This window comes from Schistocerca gregaria, chromosome 10 (genome assembly GCF_023897955.1).
Source record: "Schistocerca gregaria isolate iqSchGreg1 chromosome 10, iqSchGreg1.2, whole genome shotgun sequence".
NCBI lineage: Eukaryota > Metazoa > Arthropoda > Insecta > Orthoptera > Acrididae > Schistocerca > Schistocerca gregaria.
The window spans coordinates 103,310,384-103,335,504 of record NC_064929.1 but is presented as its reverse complement, the minus strand read 5'-3'; the positions used below and the strand labels follow the sequence as shown (position 1 = coordinate 103,335,504).

General features: G+C 49.1%; 4 non-coding genes across 4 annotated transcripts; all 4 read right to left on the bottom strand.

Annotated features, from left to right (window-relative positions):
- Positions 1 to 3,817: 3,817 nt before the first annotated feature.
- Trnaa-ugc (transfer RNA alanine (anticodon UGC)) lies at positions 3,818 to 3,890 on the bottom strand. The gene has a single exon. It is a non-coding gene; the product is annotated as a tRNA-Ala (tRNA).
- Positions 3,891 to 6,985: 3,095 nt separating this feature from the next.
- Trnaa-ugc (transfer RNA alanine (anticodon UGC)) lies at positions 6,986 to 7,058 on the bottom strand. The gene has a single exon. It is a non-coding gene; the product is annotated as a tRNA-Ala (tRNA).
- A 15,755-nt stretch (positions 7,059 to 22,813) lies between these two features.
- Trnaa-ugc (transfer RNA alanine (anticodon UGC)) lies at positions 22,814 to 22,885 on the bottom strand. The gene has a single exon. It is a non-coding gene; the product is annotated as a tRNA-Ala (tRNA).
- Positions 22,886 to 24,403: 1,518 nt separating this feature from the next.
- Positions 24,404 to 24,475, bottom strand: Trnaa-ugc (transfer RNA alanine (anticodon UGC)). The gene has a single exon. It is a non-coding gene; the product is annotated as a tRNA-Ala (tRNA).
- Between the last annotated feature and the right edge of the window lie 646 nt (positions 24,476 to 25,121).

Below are 25,121 nucleotides of genomic sequence, written 5' to 3'. Positions count from 1 at the left end.
AAGTGTAGGCGTGGGAGGAAGGTGCTTCCTGCGCACTAATAACAGCACGCTTGTCAATTGTGGATGCTAATCATTCGCTTGTATCTTCCTAGACACATCTGCTGGTTGTGAATTATTCCTCTTGCATGGCAAGGTGCGCATGTAGGTGTATTAAAAATTCTGGAGGCACTGGGTATTGATCCCAGTACCTCTCGCATACTAAGCGAGCGCTCTACCATCTGAGCTACGCCCGCCACCCCGAAGACTAATGGTGCTACATACAGCCATATAGACGACACAGACCTTTGCATTCCCATTATTCAGCAGACAAACACTACTCTCTTTGTATCCGTTAGGGTGTCTTTCAGGTTTCGTGCATTCTGTATCGAATCGTAGTTGGCCACAATGAAAGTGGCACGTATAACGTCGAAATAGAATTCGGACACCGCTCTGAGTAAGACCAACGTGTTGTCCACCCTCTAGACTTCAATGAGGTTAAGCCGCGATACCTAAGACAGATCTGCACTCGATGACACCTCGATAACAGCCGGTCCCCACACTTACATCTTGCTCTCCTTACGTCAGTATACATCATATCAGTCTGTGACGCTGGCTTTGCAACATCTTGCGTGCCTTTAGGTTCGCCGCGACCAACACTTACCATGCACTGACCACAAAAAATGGATGAGCCGCGGCTTGAACGCTGGACCTTTCACATGCAAAGCGTACGCTCTACCAACTGAGCTACGCCCCATGCACGACCAAGCTGCGCTATTCCCCATTCTTTGCGACTCAGATGCGCACGGACACGATGGTTGGTTCGTTTGTAGCGGTGAAGGGAGCAGAGTACAAAGGCGCGGACCCGTTCATATACACAAAAGTTCCAAGTAGTTTCGATGCTCTGGTATTACAAATGCAAATTCCGTCTGTTTTTAACGTCTTAAATTGAAAGAGCCGTCACAAATTGCTCCGTTTTCACTCCTTGTCGACAATCATACAGCACCTGAGGTAACAAACACATCTCGAGCCCCATTGTGCACTCCATTATTCATGCCAACTCAGTGCCTCGCTCTTTACTACTGTGTACCAATCTTGTCGTCAAACTGCAAAACACAGGGCCACAACAAGTTTCCGCGTCTCCATTGCAGTGCGCATACTACGAAACATTCCCCAAACTTGGCACTCACCCTCGCAGCCGACTTTTCCGACTTTCCACGACGCTCACGCTAGTGACAGCATTATTTATAGTTCGACGTCGCGCCAAAGCGAATGAGCACATTTCGCCTACGGCTTAGGCCGCCCTCCTAATGTGGCTGCTCGGTGTCTGCAGGCAGCGAGGGTCTGCAAGCTTCCTGTGTTCGCACCTATGTCACCTGTGCTTGCTTGTCAGAGACAGACTATCGCAAAACACACAACTCACTCCATGAATTGATTGCTACGGCATCTGTTATCAGCAGTCACAACTAGCAACACCAGTAGCAGCTGACTGCACGCAAAGAATAGGAATGTGCAGTGGGATTTACGTGAACTCGGCGCAAGGCAGATCTTTCCGACATAGGCTTGAGAATCTTACGGGAACACTTGTACTGTTTCTAAATTAAGTGTAGGCGTGGGAGGAGGGTGCTTCCTGCGCACTAATAACAGCACGCTTGTCAATTGTGGATGCTAATCATTCGCTTGTATCTTCCTAGACACATCTGCTGGTTGTGAATTATTCCTCTTGCATGGCAAGGTGCGCATGTAGGTGTGTTAAAAATTCTGGAGGCACTGGGTATTGATCCCAGTACCTCTCGCATACTAAGCGAGCGCTCTACCATCTGAGCTACGCCCGCCACCCCGAAGACTAATGGTGCTACATACAGCCATATAGACGACACAGACCCTTGCATTCCCATTATTCAGCAGACAAACACTACTCTCTTTGTATCCGTTAGGGTGTCTTTCAGGTTTCGTGCATTCTGTATCGAATCGTAGTTGGCCACAATGAAAGTGGCACGTATAACGTCGAAATAGAATTCGGACACCGCTCTGAGTAAGACCAACGTGTTGTCCACCCTCTAGACTTCAATGAGGTTAAGCCGCGATACCTAAGACAGATCTGCACTCGATGACACCTCGATAACAGCCGGTCCCCACACTTACATCTTGCTCTCCTTACGTCAGTATACATCATATCAGTCTGTGACGCTGGCTTTGCAACATCTTGCGTGCCTTTAGGTTCGCCGCGACCAACACTTACCATGCACTGACCACAAAAAATGGATGAGCCGCGGCTTGAACGCTGGACCTTTCACATGCAAAGCGTACGCTCTACCAACTGAGCTACGCCCCATGCACGACCAAGCTGCGCTATTCCCCATTCTTTGCGACTCAGATGCGCACGGACACGATGGTTGGTTGGTTTGTAGCGGTGAAGGGAGCAGAGTACAAAGGCGCGGACCCGTTCATATACACAAAAGTTCCAAGTAGTTTCGATGCTCTGGTATTACAAATGCAAATTCCGTCTGTTTTTAACGTCTTAAATTGAAAGAGCCGTCACAAATTGCTCCGTTTTCACTCCTTGTCGACAATCATACAGCACCTGAGGTAACAAACACATCTCGAGCCCCATTGTGCACTCCATTATTCATGCCAACTCAGTGCCTCGCTCTTTACTACTGTGTACCAATCTTGTCGTCAAACTGCAAAACACAGGGCCACAACAAGTTTCCGCGTCTCCATTGCAATGCGCATACTACGAAACATTCCCCAAACTTGGCACTCACCCTCGCAGCCGACTTTTCCGACTTTCCACGACGCTCACGCTAGTGACAGCATTATTTATAGTTCGACGTCGCGCCAAAGCGAATGAGCACATTTCGCCTACGGCTTAGGCCGCCCTCCTAGTGTGGCTGCTCGGTGTCTGCAGGCAGCGAGGGTCTGCAAGCTTCCTGTGTTCGCACCTATGTCACCTGTGCTTGCTTGTCAGAGACAGACTATCGCAAAACACACAACTCACTCCATGAATTGATTGCTACGGCATCTGTTATCAGCAGTCACAACTAGCAACACCAGTAGCAGCTGACTGCACGCAAAGAATAGGAATGTGCAGTGGGATTTACGTGAACTCGGCGCAAGGCAGATCTTTCCGACATAGGCTTGAGAATCTTACGGGAACACTTGTACTGCTTCTAAATTAAGTGTAGGCGTGGGAGGAGGGTGCTTCCTGCGCACTAATAACAGCACGCTTGTCAATTGTGGATGCTAATCATTCGCTTGTATCTTCCTAGACACATCTGCTGGTTGTGAATTATTCCTCTTGCATGGCAAGGTGCGCATGTAGGTGTGTTAAAAATTCTGGAGGCACTGGGTATTGATCCCAGTACCTCTCGCATACTAAGCGAGCGCTCTACCATCTGAGCTACGCCCGCCACCCCGAAGACTAATGGTGCTACATACAGCCATATAGACGACACAGACCCTTGCATTCCCATTATTCAGCAGACAAACACTACTCTCTTTGTATCCGTTAGGGTGTCTTTCAGGTTTCGTGCATTCTGTATCGAATCGTAGTTGGCCACAATGAAAGTGGCACGTATAACGTCGAAAATAGAATTCGGACACCGCTCTGAGTAAGACCAACGTGTTGTCCACCCTCTAGACTTCAATGAGGTTAAGCCGCGATACCTAAGACAGATCTGCACTCGATGACACCTCGATAACAGCCGGTCCCCACACTTACATCTTGCTCTCCTTACGTCAGTATACATCATATCAGTCTGTGACGCTGGCTTTGCAACATCTTGCGTGCCTTTAGGTTCGCCGCGACCAACACGTACAATGCACTGACCACAAAAAATTGAGGCGCCGCGGCTTGAACCCTGGACCTTTCACATGCAAAGCGAACGCTCTACCAACTGAGCTACGCCCCATGCACTAACAAACTGCGCTATTCCCCATTCTTTGCGACTCAGATGCGCACGGACACGATGGTTGGTTGGTTTGTAGCGGTGAAGGGAGCAGAGTACAAAGGCGCGGACCCGTTCATATACACAAAAGTTCCAAGTAGTTTCGATGCTCTGGTATTACAAATGCAAATTCCGTCTGTTTTTAACGTCTTAAATTGAAAGAGCCGTCACAAATTGCTCCGTTTTCACTCCTTGTCGACAATCATACAGCACCTGAGGTAACAAACACATCTCGAGCCCCATTGTGCACTCCATTATTCATGCCAACTCAGTGCCTCGCTCTTTACTACTGTGTACCAATCTTGTCGTCAAACTGCAAAACACAGGGCCACAACAAGTTTCCGCGTCTCCATTGCAATGCGCATACTACGAAACATTCCCCAAACTTGGCACTCACCCTCGCAGCCGACTTTTCCGACTTTCCACGACGCTCACGCAACGCTCACGCTAGTGACAGCATTATTTATAGTTCGACGTCGCGCCAAAGCGAATGAGCACATTTCGGCTACGGCTTAGGCCGCCCTCCTAGTGTGGCTGCTCGGTGTCTGCAGGCAGCGAGGGTCTGCAAGCTTCCTGTGTTCGCACCTATGTCACCTGTGCTTGCTTGTCAGAGACAGACTATCGCAAAACACACAACTCACTCCATGGATTGATTGCTACGGCATCTGTTATCAGCAGTCACAACTAGCAACACCAGTAGCAGCTGACTGCACGCAAAGAATAGGAATGTGCAGTGGGATTTACGTGAACTCGGCGCAAGGCAGATCTTTCCGACATAGGCTTGAGAATCTTACGGGAACACTTGTACTGTTTCTAAATTAAGTGTAGGCGTGGGAGGAAGGTGCTTCCTGCGCACTAATAACAGCACGCTTGTCAATTGTGGATGCTAATCATTCGCTTGTATCTTCCTAGACACATCTGCTGGTTGTGAATTATTCCTCTTGCATGGCAAGGTGCGCATGTAGGTGTATTAAAAATTCTGGAGGCACTGGGTATTGATCCCAGTACCTCTCGCATACTAAGCGAGCGCTCTACCATCTGAGCTACGCCCGCCACCCCGAAGACTAATGGTGCTACATACAGCCATATAGACGACACAGACCCTTGCATTCCCATTATTCAGCATACAAACACTACTCTCTTTGTATCCGTTAGGGTGTCTTTCAGGTTTCGTGCATTCTGTATCGAATCGTAGTTGGCCACAATGAAAGTGGCACGTATAACGTCGAAATAGAATTCGGACACCGCTCTGAGTAAGACCAACGTGTTGTCCACCCTCTAGACTTCAATGAGGTTAAGCCGCGATACCTAAGACAGATCTGCACTCGATGACACCTCGATAACAGCCGGTCCCCACACTTACATCTTGCTCTCCTTACGTCAGTATACATCATATCAGTCTGTGACGCTGGCTTTGCAACATCTTGCGTGCCTTTAGGTTCGCCGCGACCAACACTTACCATGCACTGACCACAAAAAATGGATGAGCCGCGGCTTGAACGCTGGACCTTTCACATGCAAAGCGTACGCTCTACCAACTGAGCTACGCCCCATGCACGACCAAGCTGCGCTATTCCCCATTCTTTGCGACTCAGATGCGCACGGACACGATGGTTGGTTGGTTTGTAGCGGTGAAGGGAGCAGAGTACAAAGGCGCGGACCCGTTCATATACACAAAAGTTCCAAGTACTTTCGATGCTCTGGTATTACAAATGCAAATTCCGTCTGTTTTTAACGTCTTAAATTGAAAGAGCCGTCACAAATTGCTCCGTTTTCACTCCTTGTCGACAATCATACAGCACCTGAGGTAACAAACACATCTCGAGCCCCATTGTGCACTCCATTATTCATGCCAACTCAGTGCCTCGCTCTTTACTACTGTGTACCAATCTTGTCGTCAAACTGCAAAACACAGGGCCACAACAAGTTTCCGCGTCTCCATTGCAATGCGCATACTACGAAACATTCCCCAAACTTGGCACTCACCCTCGCAGCCGACTTTTCCGACTTTCCACGACGCTCACGCTAGTGACAGCATTATTTATAGTTCGACGTCGCGCCAAAGCGAATGAGCACATTTCGCCTACGGCTTAGGCCGCCCTCCTAGTGTGGCTGCTCGGTGTCTGCAGGCAGCGAGGGTCTGCAAGCTTCCTGTGTTCGCACCTATGTCACCTGTGCTTGCTTGTCAGAGACAGACTATCGCAAAACACACAACTCACTCCATGAATTGATTGCTACGGCATCTGTTATCAGCAGTCACAACTAGCAACACCAGTAGCAGCTGACTGCACGCAAAGAATAGGAATGTGCAGTGGGATTTACGTGAACTCGGCGCAAGGCAGATCTTTCCGACATAGGCTTGAGAATCTTACGGGAACACTTGTACTGCTTCTAAATTAAGTGTAGGCGTGGGAGGAGGGTGCTTCCTGCGCACTAATAACAGCACGCTTGTCAATTGTGGATGCTAATCATTCGCTTGTATCTTCCTAGACACATCTGCTGGTTGTGAATTATTCCTCTTGCATGGCAAGGTGCGCATGTAGGTGTGTTAAAAATTCTGGAGGCACTGGGTATTGATCCCAGTACCTCTCGCATACTAAGCGAGCGCTCTACCATCTGAGCTACGCCCGCCACCCCGAAGACTAATGGTGCTACATACAGCCATATAGACGACACAGACCCTTGCATTCCCATTATTCAGCAGACAAACACTACTCTCTTTGTATCCGTTAGGGTGTCTTTCAGGTTTCGTGCATTCTGTATCGAATCGTAGTTGGCCACAATGAAAGTGGCACGTATAACGTCGAAAATAGAATTCGGACACCGCTCTGAGTAAGACCAACGTGTTGTCCACCCTCTAGACTTCAATGAGGTTAAGCCGCGATACCTAAGACAGATCTGCACTCGATGACACCTCGATAACAGCCGGTCCCCACACTTACATCTTGCTCTCCTTACGTCAGTATACATCATATCAGTCTGTGACGCTGGCTTTGCAACATCTTGCGTGCCTTTAGGTTCGCCGCGACCAACACGTACAATGCACTGACCACAAAAAATTGAGGCGCCGCGGCTTGAACCCTGGACCTTTCACATGCAAAGCGAACGCTCTACCAACTGAGCTACGCCCCATGCACTAACAAACTGCGCTATTCCCCATTCTTTGCGACTCAGATGCGCACGGACACGATGGTTGGTTGGTTTGTAGCGGTGAAGGGAGCAGAGTACAAAGGCGCGGACCCGTTCATATACACAAAAGTTCCAAGTAGTTTCGATGCTCTGGTATTACAAATGCAAATTCCGTCTGTTTTTAACGTCTTAAATTGAAAGAGCCGTCACAAATTGCTCCGTTTTCACTCCTTGTCGACAATCATACAGCACCTGAGGTAACAAACACATCTCGAGCCCCATTGTGCACTCCATTATTCATGCCAACTCAGTGCCTCGCTCTTTACTACTGTGTACCAATCTTGTCGTCAAACTGCAAAACACAGGGCCACAACAAGTTTCCGCGTCTCCATTGCAATGCGCATACTACGAAACATTCCCCAAACTTGGCACTCACCCTCGCAGCCGACTTTTCCGACTTTCCACGACGCTCACGCAACGCTCACGCTAGTGACAGCATTATTTATAGTTCGACGTCGCGCCAAAGCGAATGAGCACATTTCGGCTACGGCTTAGGCCGCCCTCCTAGTGTGGCTGCTCGGTGTCTGCAGGCAGCGAGGGTCTGCAAGCTTCCTGTGTTCGCACCTATGTCACCTGTGCTTGCTTGTCAGAGACAGACTATCGCAAAACACACAACTCACTCCATGGATTGATTGCTACGGCATCTGTTATCAGCAGTCACAACTAGCAACACCAGTAGCAGCTGACTGCACGCAAAGAATAGGAATGTGCAGTGGGATTTACGTGAACTCGGCGCAAGGCAGATCTTTCCGACATAGGCTTGAGAATCTTACGGGAACACTTGTACTGTTTCTAAATTAAGTGTAGGCGTGGGAGGAAGGTGCTTCCTGCGCACTAATAACAGCACGCTTGTCAATTGTGGATGCTAATCATTCGCTTGTATCTTCCTAGACACATCTGCTGGTTGTGAATTATTCCTCTTGCATGGCAAGGTGCGCATGTAGGTGTATTAAAAATTCTGGAGGCACTGGGTATTGATCCCAGTACCTCTCGCATACTAAGCGAGCGCTCTACCATCTGAGCTACGCCCGCCACCCCGAAGACTAATGGTGCTACATACAGCCATATAGACGACACAGACCCTTGCATTCCCATTATTCAGCAGACAAACACTACTCTCTTTGTATCCGTTAGGGTGTCTTTCAGGTTTCGTGCATTCTGTATCGAATCGTAGTTGGCCACAATGAAAGTGGCACGTATAACGTCGAAATAGAATTCGGACACCGCTCTGAGTAAGACCAACGTGTTGTCCACCCTCTAGACTTCAATGAGGTTAAGCCGCGATACCTAAGACAGATCTGCACTCGATGACACCTCGATAACAGCCGGTCCCCACACTTACATCTTGCTCTCCTTACGTCAGTATACATCATATCAGTCTGTGACGCTGGCTTTGCAACATCTTGCGTGCCTTTAGGTTCGCCGCGACCAACACTTACCATGCACTGACCACAAAAAATGGATGCGCCGCGGCTTGAACGCTGGACCTTTCACATGCAAAGCGTACGCTCTACCAACTGAGCTACGCCCCATGCACGACCAAGCTGCGCTATTCCCCATTCTTTGCGACTCAGATGCGCACGGACACGATGGTTGGTTGGTTTGTAGCGGTGAAGGGAGCAGAGTACAAAGGCGCGGACCCGTTCATATACACAAAAGTTCCAAGTACTTTCGATGCTCTGGTATTACAAATGCAAATTCCGTCTGTTTTTAACGTCTTAAATTGAAAGAGCCGTCACAAATTGCTCCGTTTTCACTCCTTGTCGACAATCATACAGCACCTGAGGTAACAAACACATCTCGAGCCCCATTGTGCACTCCATTATTCATGCCAACTCAGTGCCTCGCTCTTTACTACTGTGTACCAATCTTGTCGTCCAACTGACAAACACTGGGCGACAACAAGTTTCCGCGTCTCCATTGCAATGCGCATACTACGAAACGTTCCCCAAACTTGGCACTCACCCTCGCAGCCGACTTTTCCGACTTTCCACGACGCTCACGCTAGTGACAGCATTATTTATAGTTCGACGTCGCGCCAAAGCGAATGAGCACATTTCGGCTACGGCTTAGGCCGCCCTCCTAGTGTGGCTGCTCGGTGTCTGCAGGCAGCGAGGGTCTGCAAGCTTCCTGTGTTCGCACCTATGTCACCTGTGCTTGCTTGTCAGAGACAGACTATCGCAAAACACACAACTCACTCCATGGATTGATTGCTACGGCATCTGTTATCAGCAGTCACAACTAGCAACACCAGTAGCAGCTGACTGCACGCAAAGAATAGGAATGTGCAGTGGGATTTACGTGAACTCGGCGCAAGGCAGATCTTTCCGACATAGGCTTGAGAATCTTACGGGAACACTTGTACTGTTTCTAAATTAAGTGTAGGCGTGGGAGGAAGGTGCTTCCTGCGCACTAATAACAGCACGCTTGTCAATTGTGGATGCTAATCATTCGCTTGTATCTTCCTAGACACATCTGCTGGTTGTGAATTATTCCTCTTGCATGGCAAGGTGCGCATGTAGGTGTATTAAAAATTCTGGAGGCACTGGGTATTGATCCCAGTACCTCTCGCATACTAAGCGAGCGCTCTACCATCTGAGCTACGCCCGCCACCCCGAAGACTAATGGTGCTACATACAGCCATATAGACGACACAGACCCTTGCATTCCCATTATTCAGCAGACAAACACTACTCTCTTTGTATCCGTTAGGGTGTCTTTCAGGTTTCGTGCATTCTGTATCGAATCGTAGTTGGCCACAATGAAAGTGGCACGTATAACGTCGAAATAGAATTCGGACACCGCTCTGAGTAAGACCAACGTGTTGTCCACCCTCTAGACTTCAATGAGGTTAAGCCGCGATACCTAAGACAGATCTGCACTCGATGACACCTCGATAACAGCCGGTCCCCACACTTACATCTTGCTCTCCTTACGTCAGTATACATCATATCAGTCTGTGACGCTGGCTTTGCAACATCTTGCGTGCCTTTAGGTTCGCCGCGACCAACACTTACCATGCACTGACCACAAAAAATGGATGCGCCGCGGCTTGAACGCTGGACCTTTCACATGCAAAGCGTACGCTCTACCAACTGAGCTACGCCCCATGCACGACCAAGCTGCGCTATTCCCCATTCTTTGCGACTCAGATGCGCACGGACACGATGGTTGGTTGGTTTGTAGCGGTGAAGGGAGCAGAGTACAAAGGCGCGGACCCGTTCATATACACAAAAGTTCCAAGTACTTTCGATGCTCTGGTATTACAAATGCAAATTCCGTCTGTTTTTAACGTCTTAAATTGAAAGAGCCGTCACAAATTGCTCCGTTTTCACTCCTTGTCGACAATCATACAGCACCTGAGGTAACAAACACATCTCGAGCCCCATTGTGCACTCCATTATTCATGCCAACTCAGTGCCTCGCTCTTTACTACTGTGTACCAATCTTGTCGTCAAACTGCAAAACACAGGGCCACAACAAGTTTCCGCGTCTCCATTGCAATGCGCATACTACGAAACATTCCCCAAACTTGGCACTCACCCTCGCAGCCGACTTTTCCGACTTTCCACGACGCTCACGCAACGCTCACGCTAGTGACAGCATTATTTATAGTTCGACGTCGCGCCAAAGCGAATGAGCACATTTCGCCTACGGCTTAGGCCGCCCTCCTAGTGTGGCTGCTCGGTGTCTGCAGGCAGCGAGGGTCTGCAAGCTTCCTGTGTTCGCACCTATGTCACCTGTGCTTGCTTGTCAGAGACAGACTATCGCAAAACACACAACTCACTCCATGGATTGATTGCTACGGCATCTGTTATCAGCAGTCACAACTAGCAACACCAGTAGCAGCTGACTGCACGCAAAGAATAGGAATGTGCAGTGGGATTTACGTGAACTCGGCGCAAGGCAGATCTTTCCGACATAGGCTTGAGAATCTTACGGGAACACTTGTACTGTTTCTAAATTAAGTGTAGGCGTGGGAGGAAGGTGCTTCCTGCGCACTAATAACAGCACGCTTGTCAATTGTGGATGCTAATCATTCGCTTGTATCTTCCTAGACACATCTGCTGGTTGCGAATTATTCCTCTTGCATGGCAAGGTGCGCATGTAGGTGTATTAAAAATTCTGGAGGCACTGGGTATTGATCCCAGTACCTCTCGCATACTAAGCGAGCGCTCGACCATCTGAGCTACGCCCGCCACTCCGAAGACTAATGGTGTTACATACAGCCATATAGACGACACAGACCCTTGCATTCCCATTATTCAGCAGACAAACACTACTCTCTTTGTATCCGTTAGGGTGTCTTTCAGGTTTCGTGCATTCTGTATCGAATCGTAGTTGGCCACAATGAAAGTGGCACGTATAACGTCGAAAATAGAATTCGGACACCGCTCTGAGTAAGACCAACGTGTTGTCCACCCTCTAGACTTCAATGAGGTTAAGCCGCGATACCTAAGACAGATCTGCACTCGATGACACCTCGATAACAGCCGGTCCCCACACTTACATCTTGCTCTCCTTACGTCAGTATACATCATATCAGTCTGTGACGCTGGCTTTGCAACATCTTGCGTGCCTTTAGGTTCGCCGCGACCAACACTTACCATGCACTGACCACAAAAAATGGATGAGCCGCGGCTTGAACGCTGGACCTTTCACATGCAAAGCGTACGCTCTACCAACTGAGCTACGCCCCATGCACGACCAAGCTGCGCTATTCCCCATTCTTTGCGACTCAGATGCGCACGGACACGATGGTTGGTTGGTTTGTAGCGGTGAAGGGAGCAGAGTACAAAGGCGCGGACCCGTTCATATACACAAAAGTTCCAAGTAGTTTCGATGCTCTGGTATTACAAATGCAAATTCCGTCTGTTTTTAACGTCTTAAATTGAAAGAGCCGTCACAAATTGCTCCGTTTTCACTCCTTGTCGACAATCATACAGCACCTGAGGTAACAAACACATCTCGAGCCCCATTGTGCACTCCATTATTCATGCCAACTCAGTGCCTCGCTCTTTACTACTGTGTACCAATCTTGTCGTCAAACTGCAAAACACAGGGCCACAACAAGTTTCCGCGTCTCCATTGCAATGCGCATACTACGAAACATTCCCCAAACTTGGCACTCACCCTCGCAGCCGACTTTTCCGACTTTCCACGACGCTCACGCTAGTGACAGCATTATTTATAGTTCGACGTCGCGCCAAAGCGAATGAGCACATTTCGGCTACGGCTTAGGCCGCCCTCCTAGTGTGGCTGCTCGGTGTCTGCAGGCAGCGAGGGTCTGCAAGCTTCCTGTGTTCGCACCTATGTCACCTGTGCTTGCTTGTCAGAGACAGACTATCGCAAAACACACAACTCACTCCATGGATTGATTGCTACGGCATCTGTTATCAGCAGTCACAACTAGCAACACCAGTAGCAGCTGACTGCACGCAAAGAATAGGAATGTGCAGTGGGATTTACGTGAACTCGGCGCAAGGCAGATCTTTCCGACATAGGCTTGAGAATCTTACGGGAACACTTGTACTGTTTCTAAATTAAGTGTAGGCGTGGGAGGAAGGTGCTTCCTGCGCACTAATAACAGCACGCTTGTCAATTGTGGATGCTAATCATTCGCTTGTATCTTCCTAGACACATCTGCTGGTTGTGAATTATTCCTCTTGCATGGCAAGGTGCGCATGTAGGTGTATTAAAAATTCTGGAGGCACTGGGTATTGATCCCAGTACCTCTCGCATACTAAGCGAGCGCTCTACCATCTGAGCTACGCCCGCCACCCCGAAGACTAATGGTGCTACATACAGCCATATAGACGACACAGACCCTTGCATTCCCATTATTCAGCAGACAAACACTACTCTCTTTGTATCCGTTAGGGTGTCTTTCAGGTTTCGTGCATTCTGTATCGAATCGTAGTTGGCCACAATGAAAGTGGCACGTATAACGTCGAAATAGAATTCGGACACCGCTCTGAGTAAGACCAACGTGTTGTCCACCCTCTAGACTTCAATGAGGTTAAGCCGCGATACCTAAGACAGATCTGCACTCGATGACACCTCGATAACAGCCGGTCCCCACACTTACATCTTGCTCTCCTTACGTCAGTATACATCATATCAGTCTGTGACGCTGGCTTTGCAACATCTTGCGTGCCTTTAGGTTCGCCGCGACCAACACTTACCATGCACTGACCACAAAAAATGGATGCGCCGCGGCTTGAACGCTGGACCTTTCACATGCAAAGCGTACGCTCTACCAACTGAGCTACGCCCCATGCACGACCAAGCTGCGCTATTCCCCATTCTTTGCGACTCAGATGCGCACGGACACGATGGTTGGTTGGTTTGTAGCGGTGAAGGGAGCAGAGTACAAAGGCGCGGACCCGTTCATATACACAAAAGTTCCAAGTACTTTCGATGCTCTGGTATTACAAATGCAAATTCCGTCTGTTTTTAACGTCTTAAATTGAAAGAGCCGTCACAAATTGCTCCGTTTTCACTCCTTGTCGACAATCATACAGCACCTGAGGTAACAAACACATCTCGAGCCCCATTGTGCACTCCATTATTCATGCCAACTCAGTGCCTCGCTCTTTACTACTGTGTACCAATCTTGTCGTCCAACTGACAAACACTGGGCGACAACAAGTTTCCGCGTCTCCATTGCAATGCGCATACTACGAAACGTTCCCCAAACTTGGCACTCACCCTCGCAGCCGACTTTTCCGACTTTCCACGACGCTCACGCTAGTGACAGCATTATTTATAGTTCGACGTCGCGCCAAAGCGAATGAGCACATTTCGGCTACGGCTTAGGCCGCCCTCCTAGTGTGGCTGCTCGGTGTCTGCAGGCAGCGAGGGTCTGCAAGCTTCCTGTGTTCGCACCTATGTCACCTGTGCTTGCTTGTCAGAGACAGACTATCGCAAAACACACAACTCACTCCATGGATTGATTGCTACGGCATCTGTTATCAGCAGTCACAACTAGCAACACCAGTAGCAGCTGACTGCACGCAAAGAATAGGAATGTGCAGTGGGATTTACGTGAACTCGGCGCAAGGCAGATCTTTCCGACATAGGCTTGAGAATCTTACGGGAACACTTGTACTGTTTCTAAATTAAGTGTAGGCGTGGGAGGAAGGTGCTTCCTGCGCACTAATAACAGCACGCTTGTCAATTGTGGATGCTAATCATTCGCTTGTATCTTCCTAGACACATCTGCTGGTTGTGAATTATTCCTCTTGCATGGCAAGGTGCGCATGTAGGTGTATTAAAAATTCTGGAGGCACTGGGTATTGATCCCAGTACCTCTCGCATACTAAGCGAGCGCTCTACCATCTGAGCTACGCCCGCCACCCCGAAGACTAATGGTGCTACATACAGCCATATAGACGACACAGACCCTTGCATTCCCATTATTCAGCAGACAAACACTACTCTCTTTGTATCCGTTAGGGTGTCTTTCAGGTTTCGTGCATTCTGTATCGAATCGTAGTTGGCCACAATGAAAGTGGCACGTATAACGTCGAAATAGAATTCGGACACCGCTCTGAGTAAGACCAACGTGTTGTCCACCCTCTAGACTTCAATGAGGTTAAGCCGCGATACCTAAGACAGATCTGCACTCGATGACACCTCGATAACAGCCGGTCCCCACACTTACATCTTGCTCTCCTTACGTCAGTATACATCATATCAGTCTGTGACGCTGGCTTTGCAACATCTTGCGTGCCTTTAGGTTCGCCGCGACCAACACTTACCATGCACTGACCACAAAAAATGGATGCGCCGCGGCTTGAACGCTGGACCTTTCACATGCAAAGCGTACGCTCTACCAACTGAGCTACGCCCCATGCACGACCAAGCTGCGCTATTCCCCATTCTTTGCGACTCAGATGCGCACGGACACGATGGTTGGTTGGTTTGTAGCGGTGAAGGGAGCAGAGTACAAAGGCGCGGACCCGTTCATATACACAAAAGTTCCAAGTAGTTTCGATGCTCTGGTATTACAAATGCAAATTCCGTCTGTTTTTAACGTCTTAAATTGAAAGAGCCGTCACAAATTGCTCCGTTTTCACTCCTTGTCGACAATCATACAGCACCTGAGGTAACAAACACATCTCGAGCCCCATTGTGCACTCCATTATTCATGCCAACTCAGTGCCTCGCTCTTTACTACTGTGTACCAATCTTGTCGTCAAACTGCAAAACACAGGGCCACAACAAGTTTCCGCGTCTCCATTGCAATGCGCATACTACGAAACATTCCCCAAACTTGGCACTCACCCTCGCAGCCGACTTTTCCGACTTTCCACGACGCTCACGCAACGCTCACGCTAGTGACAGCATTATTTATAGTTCGACGTCGCGCCAAAGCGAATGAGCACATTTCGCCTACGGCTTAGGCCGCCCTCCTAGTGTGGCTGCTCGGTGTCTGCAGGCAGCGAGGGTCTGCAAGCTTCCTGTGTTCGCACCTATGTCACCTGTGCTTGCTTGTCAGAGACAGACTATCGCAAAACACACAACTCACTCCATGGATTGATTGCTACGGCATCTGTTATCAGCAGTCACAACTAGCAACACCAGTAGCAGCTGACTGCACGCAAAGAATAGGAATGTGCAGTGGGATTTACGTGAACTCGGCGCAAGGCAGATCTTTCCGACATAGGCTTGAGAATCTTACGGGAACACTTGTACTGTTTCTAAATTAAGTGTAGGCGTGGGAGGAAGGTGCTTCCTGCGCACTAATAACAGCACGCTTGTCAATTGTGGATGCTAATCATTCGCTTGTATCTTCCTAGACACATCTGCTGGTTGCGAATTATTCCTCTTGCATGGCAAGGTGCGCATGTAGGTGTATTAAAAATTCTGGAGGCACTGGGTATTGATCCCAGTACCTCTCGCATACTAAGCGAGCGCTCGACCATCTGAGCTACGCCCGCCACTCCGAAGACTAATGGTGTTACATACAGCCATATAGACGACACAGACCCTTGCATTCCCATTATTCAGCAGACAAACACTACTCTCTTTGTATCCGTTAGGGTGTCTTTCAGGTTTCGTGCATTCTGTATCGAATCGTAGTTGGCCACAATGAAAGTGGCACGTATAACGTCGAAAATAGAATTCGGACACCGCTCTGAGTAAGACCAACGTGTTGTCCACCCTCTAGACTTCAATGAGGTTAAGCCGCGATACCTAAGACAGATCTGCACTCGATGACACCTCGATAACAGCCGGTCCCCACACTTACATCTTGCTCTCCTTACGTCAGTATACATCATATCAGTCTGTGACGCTGGCTTTGCAACATCTTGCGTGCCTTTAGGTTCGCCGCGACCAACACTTACCATGCACTGACCACAAAAAATGGATGAGCCGCGGCTTGAACGCTGGACCTTTCACATGCAAAGCGTACGCTCTACCAACTGAGCTACGCCCCATGCACGACCAAGCTGCGCTATTCCCCATTCTTTGCGACTCAGATGCGCACGGACACGATGGTTGGTTGGTTTGTAGCGGTGAAGGGAGCAGAGTACAAAGGCGCGGACCCGTTCATATACACAAAAGTTCCAAGTAGTTTCGATGCTCTGGTATTACAAATGCAAATTCCGTCTGTTTTTAACGTCTTAAATTGAAAGAGCCGTCACAAATTGCTCCGTTTTCACTCCTTGTCGACAATCATACAGCACCTGAGGTAACAAACACATCTCGAGCCCCATTGTGCACTCCATTATTCATGCCAACTCAGTGCCTCGCTCTTTACTACTGTGTACCAATCTTGTCGTCAAACTGCAAAACACAGGGCCACAACAAGTTTCCGCGTCTCCATTGCAATGCGCATACTACGAAACATTCCCCAAACTTGGCACTCACCCTCGCAGCCGACTTTTCCGACTTTCCACGACGCTCACGCTAGTGACAGCATTATTTATAGTTCGACGTCGCGCCAAAGCGAATGAGCACATTTCGCCTACGGCTTAGGCCGCCCTCCTAGTGTGGCTGCTCGGTGTCTGCAGGCAGCGAGGGTCTGCAAGCTTCCTGTGTTCGCACCTATGTCACCTGTGCTTGCTTGTCAGAGACAGACTATCGCAAAACACACAACTCACTCCATGGATTGATTGCTACGGCATCTGTTATCAGCAGTCACAACTAGCAACACCAGTAGCAGCTGACTGCACGCAAAGAATAGGAATGTGCAGTGGGATTTACGTGAACTCGGCGCAAGGCAGATCTTTCCGACATAGGCTTGAGAATCTTACGGGAACACTTGTACTGTTTCTAAATTAAGTGTAGGCGTGGGAGGAAGGTGCTTCCTGCGCACTAATAACAGCACGCTTGTCAATTGTGGATGCTAATCATTCGCTTGTATCTTCCTAGACACATCTGCTGGTTGTGAATTATTCCTCTTGCATGGCAAGGTGCGCATGTAGGTGTATTAAAAATTCTGGAGGCACTGGGTATTGATCCCAGTACCTCTCGCATACTAAGCGAGCGCTCTACCATCTGAGCTACGCCCGCCACCCCGAAGACTAATGGTGCTACATACAGCCATATAGACGACACAGACCCTTGCATTCCCATTATTCAGCAGACAAACACTACTCTCTTTGTATCCGTTAGGGTGTCTTTCAGGTTTCGTGCATTCTGTATCGAATCGTAGTTGGCCACAATGAAAGTGGCACGTATAACGTCGAAATAGAATTCGGACACCGCTCTGAGTAAGACCAACGTGTTGTCCACCCTCTAGACTTCAATGAGGTTAAGCCGCGATACCTAAGACAGATCTGCACTCGATGACACCTCGATAACAGCCGGTCCCCACACTTACATCTTGCTCTCCTTACGTCAGTATACATCATATCAGTCTGTGACGCTGGCTTTGCAACATCTTGCGTGCCTTTAGGTTCGCCGCGACCAACACTTACCATGCACTGACCACAAAAAATGGATGCGCCGCGGCTTGAACGCTGGACCTTTCACATGCAAAGCGTACGCTCTACCAACTGAGCTACGCCCCATGCACGACCAAGCTGCGCTATTCCCCATTTTTTGCGACTCAGATGCGCACGGACACGATGGTTGGTTGGTTTGTAGCGGTGAAGGGAGCAGAGTACAAAGGCGCGGACCCGTTCATATACACAAAAGTTCCAAGTAGTTTCGATGCTCTGGTATTACAAATGCAAATTCCGTCTGTTTTTAACGTCTTAAATTGAAAGAGCCGTCACAAATTGCTCCGTTTTCACTCCTTGTCGACAATCATACAGCACCTGAGGTAACAAACACATCTCGAGCCCCATTGTGCACTCCATTATTCATGCCAACTCAGTGCCTCGCTCTTTACTACTGTGTACCAATCTTGTCGTCCAACTGACAAACACTGGGCGACAACAAGTTTCCGCGTCTCCATTGCAATGCGCATACTACGAAACGTTCCCCAAACTTGGCACTCACCCTCGCAGCCGACTTTTCCGACTTTCCACGACGCTCACGCTAGTGACAGCATTATTTATAGTTCGACGTCGCGCCAAAGCGAATGAGCACATTTCGGCTACGGCTTAGGCCGCCCTCCTAGTGTGGCTGCTCGGTGTCTGCAGGCAGCGAGGGTCTGCAAGCTTCCTGTGTTCGCACCTATGTCACCTGTGCTTGCTTGTCAGAGACAGACTATCGCAAAACACACAACTCACTCCATGGATTGATTGCTACGGCATCTGTTATCAGCAGTCACAACTAGCAACACCAGTAGCAGCTGACTGAGCGCAAAGAATAGGAATGTGCAGTGGGATTTACGTGAACTCGGCGCAAGGCAGATCTTTCCGACATAGGCTTGAGAATCTTACGGGAACACTTGTACTGTTTCTAAATTAAGTGTAGGCGTGGGAGGAGGGTGCTTCCTGCGCACTAATAACAGCACGCTTGTCAATTGTGGATGCTAATCATTCGCTTGTATCTTCCTAGACACATCTGCTGGTTGTGAATTATTCCTCTTGCATGGCAAGGTGCGCATGTAGGTGTGTTAAAAATTCTGGAGGTACTGGGTATTGATCCCAGTACCTCTCGCATACTAAGCGAGCGCTCTACCATCTGAGCTACGCCCGCCACCCCGAAGACTGATGGTGCTACATACAGCCATATAGACGACACAGACCCTTGCATTCCCATTATTCAGCAGACAAACACTACTCTCTTTGTATCCGTTAGGGTGTCTTTCAGGTTTCGTGCATTCTGTATCGAATCGTAGTTGGCCACAATGAAAGTGGCACGTATAACGTCGAAAATAGAATTCGGACACCGCTCTGAGTAAGACCAACGTGTTGTCCACCCTCTGGACTTCAATGAGGTTAAGCCGCGATACCTAAGACAGATCTGCACTCGATGACACCTCGATAACAGCCGGTCCCCACACTTACATCTTGCTCTCCTTACGTCAGTATACATCATATCAGTCTGTGACGCTGGCTTTGCAACATCTTGCGTGCCTTTAGGTTCGCCGCGACCAACACTTACCATGCACTGACCACAAAAAATGGATGCGCCGCGGCTTGAACGCTGGACCTTTCACATGCACAGCGAACGCTCTACCAACTGAGCTACGCCCCATGCACGACCAAGCTGCGGTATTCCCCATTCTTTGCGACTCAGATGCGCACGGACACGATGGTTGGTTGGTTTGTAGCGGTGAAGGGAGCAGAGTACAAAGGCGAGGACCCGTTCATATACACAAAAGTTCCAAGTAGTTTCGATGCTCTGGTATTACAAATGCAAATTCCGTCTGTTTTTAACGTCTTAAATTGAAAGAGCCGTCACAAATTGCTCCGTTTTCACTCCTTGTCGACAATCATACAGCACCTGAGGTAACAAACACATCTCGAGCCCCATTGTGCACTCCATTATTCATGCCAACTCAGTGCCTCGCTCTTTACTACTGTGTACCAATCTTGTCGTCCAACTGCAAAACACTGGGCGACAACAAGTTTCCGCGTCTCCATTGCAATGCGCATACTACGAAACGTTCCCCAAACTTGGCACTCACCCTCGCAGCCGACTTTTCCGACTTTCCACGATGCTCACGCAACGCTCACGCTAGTGACAGCATTATTTATAGTTCGACGTCGCGCCAAAGCGAATGAGCACATTTCGGCTACGGCTTAGGCCGCCCTCCTAGTGTGGCTGCTCGGTGTCTGCAGGCAGCGAGGGTCTGCAAGCTTCCTGTGTTCGCACCTATGTCACCTGTGCTTGCTTGTCAGAGACAGACTATCGCAAAACACACAACTCACTCCATGGATTGATTGCTACGGCATCTGTTATCAGCAGTCACAACTAGCAACACCAGTAGCAGCTGACTGCACGCAAAGAATAGGAATGTGCAGTGGGATTTACGTGAACTCGGCGCAAGGCAGATCTTTCCGACATAGGCTTGAGAATCTTACGGGAACACTTGTACTGTTTCTAAATTAAGTGTAGGCGTGGGAGGAAGGTGCTTCCTGCGCACTAATAACAGCACGCTTGTCAATTGTGGATGCTAATCATTCGCTTGTATCTTCCTAGACACATCTGCTGGTTGTGAATTATTCCTCTTGCATGGCAAGGTGCGCATGTAGTTGTATTAAAAATTCTGGAGGCACTGGGTATTGATCCCAGTACCTCTCGCATACTAAGCGAGCGCTCTACCATCTGAGCTACGCCCGCCACCCCGAAGACTAATGGTGCTACATACAGCCATATAGACGACACAGACCCTTGCATTCCCATTATTCAGCAGACAAACACTACTCTCTTTGTATCCGTTAGGGTGTCTTTCAGGTTTCGTGCATTCTGTATCGAATCGTAGTTGGCCACAATGAAAGTGGCATGTATAACGTCGAAATAGAATTCGGACACCGCTCTGAGTAAGACCAACGTGTTGTCCACCCTCTAGACTTCAATGAGGTTAAGCCGCGATACCTAAGACAGATCTGCACTCGATGACACCTCGATAACAGCCGGTCCCCACACTTACATCTTGCTCTCCTTACGTCAGTATACATCATATCAGTCTGTGACGCTGGCTTTGCAACATCTTGCGTGCCTTTAGGTTCGCCGCGACCAACACTTACCATGCACTGACCACAAAAAATGGATGCGCCGCGGCTTGAACGCTGGACCTTTCACATGCACAGCGAACGCTCTACCAACTGAGCTACGCCCCATGCACGACCAAGCTGCGGTATTCCCCATTCTCTGCCACTCAGATGCGCACGGACACGATGGTTGGTTGGTTTGTAGCGGTGAAGGGAGCAGAGTACAAAGGCGAGGACCCGTTCATATACACAAAAGTTCCAAGTAGTTTCGATGCTCTGGTATTACAAATGCAAATTCCGTCTGTTTTTAACGTCTTAAATTGAAAGAGCCGTCACAAATTGCTCCGTTTTCACTCCTTGTCGACAATCATACAGCACCTGAGGTAACAAACACATCTCGAGCCCCATTGTGCACTCCATTATTCATGCCAACTCAGTGCCTCGCTCTTTACTACTGTGTACCAATCTTGTCGTCCAACTGACAAACACTGGGCGACAACAAGTTTCCGCGTCTCCATTGCAATGCGCATACTACGAAACGTTCCCCAAACTTGGCACTCACCCTCGCAGCCGACTTTTCCGACTTTCCACGACGCTCACGCTAGTGACAGCATTATTTATAGTTCGACGTCGCGCCAAAGCGAATGAGCACATTTCGGCTACGGCTTAGGCCGCCCTCCTAGTGTGGCTGCTCGGTGTCTGCAGGCAGCGAGGGTCTGCAAGCTTCCTGTGTTCGCACCTATGTCACCTGTGCTTGCTTGTCAGAGACAGACTATCGCAAAACACACAACTCACTCCATGGATTGATTGCTACGGCATCTGTTATCAGCAGTCACAACTAGCAACACCAGTAGCAGCTGACTGCACGCAAAGATTAGGAATGTGCAGTGGGATTTACGTGAACTCGGCGCAAGGCAGATCTTTCCGACATAGGCTTGAGAATCTTACGGGAACACTTGTACTGTTTCTAAATTAAGTGTAGGCGTGGGAGGAGGGTGCTTCCTGCGCACTAATAACAGCACGCTTGTCAATTGTGGATGCTAATCATTCGCTTGTATCTTCCTAGACACATCTGCTGGTTGTGAATTATTCCTCTTGCATGGCAAGGTGCGCATGTAGGTGTGTTAAAAATTCTGGAAGCACTGGGTATTGATCCCAGTACCTCTCGCATACTAAGCGAGCGCTCTACCATCTGAGCTACGCCCGCCACCCCGAAGACTAATGGTGCTACATACAGCCATATAGACGACACAGACCCTTGCATTCCCATTATTCAGCAGACAAACACTACTCTCTTTGTATCCGTTAGGGTGTCTTTCAGGTTTCGTGCATTCTGTATCGAATCGTAGTTGGCCACAATGAAAGTGGCACGTATAACGTCGAAAATAGAATTCGGACACCGCTCTGAGTAAGACCAACGTGTTGTCCACCCTCTGGACTTCTATGAGGTTAAGCCGCGATACCTAAGACAGATCTGCACTCGATGACACCTCGATAACAGCCGGTCCCCACACTTACATCTTGCTCTCCTTACGTCAGTATACATCATATCAGTCTGTGACGCTGGCTTTGCAACATCTTGCGTGCCTTTAGGTTCGCCGCGACCAACACTTACCATGCACTGACCACAAAAAATGGATGCGCCGCGGCTTGAACGCTGGACCTTTCACATGCAAAGCGAACGCTCTACCAACTGAGCTACGCCCCATGCACGACCAAGCTGCGGTATTCCCCATTCTTTGCCACTCAGATGCGCACGGACACGATGGTTGGTTGGTTTGTAGCGGTGAAGGGAGCAGAGTACAAAGGCGCGGACCCGTTCATATACACAAAAGTTCCAAGTAGTTTCGATGCTCTGGTATTACAAATGCAAATTCCGTCTGTTTTTAACGTCTTAAATTGAAAGAGCCGTCACAAATTGCTCCGTTTTCACTCCTTGTCGACAATCATACAGCACCTGAGGTAACAAACACATCTCGAGCCCCATTGTGCACTCCATTATTCATGCCAACTCAGTGCCTCGCTCTTTACTACTGTGTACCAATCTTGTCGTCCAACTGCAAAACACTGGGCGACAACAAGTTTCCGCGTCTCCATTGCAATGCGCATACTACGAAACGTTCCCCAAACTTGGCACTCACTCTCGCAGCCGACTTTTCCGACTTTCCACGATGCTCACGCAACGCTCACGCTAGTGACAGCATTATTTATAGTTCGACGTCGCGCCAAAGCGAATGAGCACATTTCGGCTACGGCTTAGGCCGCCCTCCTAGTGTGGCTGCTCGGTGTCTGCAGGCAGCGAGGGTCTGCAAGCTTCCTGTGTTCGCACCTATGTCACCTGTGCTTGCTTGTCAGAGACAGACTATCGCAAAACACACAACTCACTCCATGGATTGATTGCTACGGCATCTGTTATCAGCAGTCACAACTAGCAACACCAGTAGCAGCTGACTGCACGCAAAGAATAGGAATGTGCAGTGGGATTTACGTGAACTCGGCGCAAGGCAGATCTTTCCGACATAGGCTTGAGAATCTTACGGGAACACTTGTACTGTTTCTAAATTAAGTGTAGGCGTGGGAGGAGGGTGCTTCCTGCGCACTAATAACAGCACGCTTGTCAATTGTGGATGCTAATCATTCGCTTGTATCTTCCTAGACACATCTGCTGGTTGTGAATTATTCCTCTTGCATGGCAAGGTGCGCATGTAGGTGTGTTAAAAATTCTGGAAGCACTGGGTATTGATCCCAGTACCTCTCGCATACTAAGCGAGCGCTCTACCATCTGAGCTACGCCCGCCACCCCGAAGACTAATGGTGCTACATACAGCCATATAGACGACACAGACCCTTGCATTCCCATTATTCAGCAGACAAACACTACTCTCTTTGTATCCGTTAGGGTGTCTTTCAGGTTTCGTGCATTCTGTATCGAATCGTAGTTGGCCACAATGAAAGTGGCACGTATAACGTCGAAAATAGAATTCGGACACCGCTCTGAGTAAGACCAACGTGTTGTCCACCCTCTGGACTTCTATGAGGTTAAGCCGCGATACCTAAGACAGATCTGCACTCGATGACACCTCGATAACAGCCGGTCCCCACACTTACATCTTGCTCTCCTTACGTCAGTATACATCATATCAGTCTGTGACGCTGGCTTTGCAACATCTTGCGTGCCTTTAGGTTCGCCGCGACCAACACTTACCATGCACTGACCACAAAAAATGGATGCGCCGCGGCTTGAACGCTGGACCTTTCACATGCAAAGCGAACGCTCTACCAACTGAGCTACGCCCCATGCACGACCAAGCTGCGGTATTCCCCATTCTTTGCCACTCAGATGCGCACGGACACGATGGTTGGTTGGTTTGTAGCGGTGAAGGGAGCAGAGTACAAAGGCGCGGACCCGTTCATATACACAAAAGTTCCAAGTAGTTTCGATGCTCTGGTATTACAAATGCAAATTCCGTCTGTTTTTAACGTCTTAAATTGAAAGAGCCGTCACAAATTGCTCCGTTTTCACTCCTTGTCGACAATCATACAGCACCTGAGGTAACAAACACATCTCGAGCCCCATTGTGCACTCCATTATTCATGCCAACTCAGTGCCTCGCTCTTTACTACTGTGTACCAATCTTGTCGTCCAACTGCAAAACACTGGGCGACAACAAGTTTCCGCGTCTCCATTGCAATGCGCATACTACGAAACGTTCCCCAAACTTGGCACTCACCCTCGCAGCCGACTTTTCCGACTTTCCACGATGCTCACGCAACGCTCACGCTAGTGACAGCATTATTTATAGTTCGACGTCGCGCCAAAGCGAATGAGCACATTTCGGCTACGGCTTAGGCCGCCCTCCTAGTGTGGCTGCTCGGTGTCTGCAGGCAGCGAGGGTCTGCAAGCTTCCTGTGTTCGCACCTATGTCACCTGTGCTTGCTTGTC